This window comes from Phyllobates terribilis, unplaced genomic scaffold (assembly GCF_046119375.1).
Source record: "Phyllobates terribilis strain yellow unplaced genomic scaffold, ASM4611937v1 Scaffold_11__3_contigs__length_659146591, whole genome shotgun sequence".
In the NCBI taxonomy this organism is placed as follows: Eukaryota; Metazoa; Chordata; class Amphibia; order Anura; family Dendrobatidae; genus Phyllobates; species Phyllobates terribilis.
In genome coordinates, this window is record NW_027362771.1 from 432,904,020 (window position 1) to 432,907,490 (window position 3,471).

A 3,471-nucleotide genomic window follows, 5' to 3' on the forward strand; every position below is an offset into this window, starting at 1 on the left:
TATTGGATTTTTTTATTTTTTTTTACATTTTTTTACCCGGATTTTCATCATGGATAACAACAGTACTACCAATTCCAGGCAGGAGCAGGCTGCTAAACTATTTTGTACCAATAGTGCCATTATAAACTGAAACTGGCACAGGATTAAAGAATTCGATGTGTCCTGGAGAAACTGTCTTTGAGGGAGACTCGTATTTGGTGGGACCATACTACCCTGGAGAACTATCTGCAAAAAAAACTGATCCCACGTGGATTCCCAATTTAAAAAATCCCAACTACAATTTATTCTAATGAATTTGTACAGGAATGGAATACGATTCTATCAGAGTGTTCCACTAAGTTAATTCATCCTCGATATGAGGACATTGAACTTAAAAAATTCAAAGTGACATTTTTATACAGAAGGATTTAATAAAAAATGCAGTTTCTGTGGAAAGGTTTGAATCTTTGAGTAAGGAAATTGAGGGCAAAATTGCCGATCTTGAAAATCAGATCATTTCCTACAAAAAAAGAAAACTAGATTGTGACTTTATGGACTATGAGAAGGATCAAGTATATGAATGGGGCAGATGGGAGAAGTTGCCTCATACTCCCAAGTCCATTTTGAAGAATCATAAAAACAGAAACAGGAACAGAAATAGAAATCGCAAACCCTCTTCGGTTACTTTCTCCTCACCTGAGACTGTTACTTCTGATGTGTTAACAGATGAATCTAATTGTGAGACTCCGACTATTAGTCCACAATTCAGCTACTTCAAAAATCCGTGGCCGATAAAAAACGCGGTAGACGAAAGGGACGCAAACACCGTACTACCATCAGACAGGTTACTACGGAGTCAGAGCAAATGACAATGAATGTTATAAATCTGTCATCTCATCAATTGTCAACTGCTGAGCATAGTCTTCTCTAAGGGAATAAACTTCTTTAATCATTACCAATGATTTTAAGAATCTTGATTTTTGTGAACAACAGGCTTTATTTCATCTAAAAGAATTAAATCTCTCTCAGAATGCATCTCTGACCAATAGAGTGACTGATTTTCTCACAAAGAATCCGGATTTTTATCCCTTTCAAAGTAGAACATCTGCAATGGATAGATTCCAGGATATTGTTACCAGAGATCTAAAGAATCTCTGTGAAACATCTATTCAGAAGAAAATACCTAATTTAACTAAAGATGAAAGTACTGCATTGAAAAACCTAATGAAAAATAAAAATCTGGTTATAAGAGTGTCCGATAAGGGCGGCTCTGTAGTGGTCATGAATGATATTGATTATGTGGCTGCTATAGAGTCGCACTTACAGGACAGTAAAACTTATTTACCACTTGCTAGTGACCCTACTTTATTTTTTGCAGAAAAAACTAAAAAAGTAATTGATGAAGGTTTTTCTTTGGGTATTCTGACAAAAAAAGAAATGGAATTCCTTGAAGTAACATCACCCATTATTCCTATCATCCATGCGCTGCCTAAAACACATAAACTGTTGTTACGGGTCCGGGTGGTGGAACCTCTGTGCCGCGGTGCAAGGAGGGACCCAGAGCGGCGTGACTAAGTATCAACCCGAACCGACCCTGGTCGGATGGCGGCTAACGACTCCGTGACCAGGGAGGATTCGGGCAGAGGGACCAGGTGCTACTCTGGGGACGACCTTGTAAGAGAGCAGGTGGCTCCCACGGGTCAGGTGGCTGGGACTGACCGATATGACGGATGGACACAGCAAGCAGGCAGAAGTCTCTGGTTAGCAGAGCAAGTAGTAGTCTCTAGGTTTACCAGGTAGGTGGTCACAGCAAGTGACTGCGGAGCCTCCAGGTAGGCAAGCAGGTAACAGACGGGTGCTCCCAGGTGAGCGGGCTGACGGACACAGCAGGTAACAGGCGGGTACTCCCAGGTGAGCGGGCTGACAGGCCAGGCAGGTAACAGGCAGGTAACAGGTGAGCGCTCCCAGGTGAGCGGACTGACGGGCACAGCAGGTAACAGGTGGGTGATCCCAAGTGAGCGGGCTGTCAGACAAGGCAGGTAACAGGCAGGTGACAGGTGAGCGCTCCAGGTGAGCGGGCTGGCAGGCTCGGCAGGTAACGGCAGATAACAGGCTGGCAGGCAGGACGAGGAGTCAGGCTAGCAGCAGAACCTGAGGGCTGAAGCAGAGATAAGTAACTGTGCAACAACTTTGCTCGGGCACCTCAATTTTGGAGGAGGTGCCTTAAATATGGGAGGTCCTCCGGCTATTGGCCGGGAACTCCTTAGGGCGGCGCGCGCCATAAGCGCAGTGCCCGGGAAAGAACGCACGCCGGCCACTGCAGGAAGAGGAGCGCAGGAGGACACCTCGCGAGGAGCGGGGAGGTGAGAGGGATGGCGTCTCTGCCTGGCAGGAGGCAGAGACGCCGATGCTACAACCGTTATCACCTATTTCTATAAGACCAATAGTGTCAGGAATAGGCTCATTAAACGAGCATTTGGGCGCATGGCTAGATAGTGCCTTACAATCATTGGTACAAAGAATACCGGGTTTTTTACAGGATTCTCGTGATGTCTTACGTATGTTTCAAGATTTTAAATGGTCCCACAGATACACCTGGGTTTCTTGTGATGTTTCTTCTCTTTACACCAGCATTCCCCAACACATAGCTATTATGGCTGTCCAATACCACCTCAACAGGTACAGTTCTTACACACCTGAACTTAAAGAGTATATAGAAAATGTGCTCTCATTTCTACTCCGCCATAATTATTTTATGTTTAATGGAAAGTTCTTTTTGCAAATTAGCGGAGTGGCGATGGGAGCAAAATTCTCACCATCCGTAGCCAATTTGACTATGGCATGGTGGGAAGAGTGTTTTATGTATACTGTCCATAATCCATTCTCATCTTCAATAAAACTATATGCTAGGTATATAGATGATATGATCATTGTTTGGGAGGGGGCGGTATCAGAGATCCCAAATTTCATCTCTTACCTTAATGACAACCAGTTTAACTTGCATTTTACACATAGTCACCATGGTGAAAAAATGGCACTCCTGGATTTGGAACTTATTGGTGTCAATAATTGCACAATTGTAACTAAAACCTACAGAAAACCTTCAGCAGGTAATACAATTTTGGATGCTCATTCATTCCACCCTTTTCATGTTACCAAAGCTGTTCCTGTGGGTAAATTTATTAGAGCTAAGCGGAATTGCAGCTCCAGTGCCAGCTTTGACTTAGAATCCAGGACTATCAGACAGCGCCTTTCTGATCGATACTATCCTAATTGGAGCCAAACAGAGCACAACAGATTGCAAACACTAGGAATAGGACGGACTTAATTAATAAAATTAGGATGAAATCAAATAAAAAATCAGCTTGCCAGTTTTGGTTCTTAATCATAGTCCGTATTTTAGGTCCATTTCCCAGATAGTGCGACGCAATCTACACATTTTGCAAGATGATCCCATCATTACAAACATCTTAAAAGACGGAGTGAGAATAG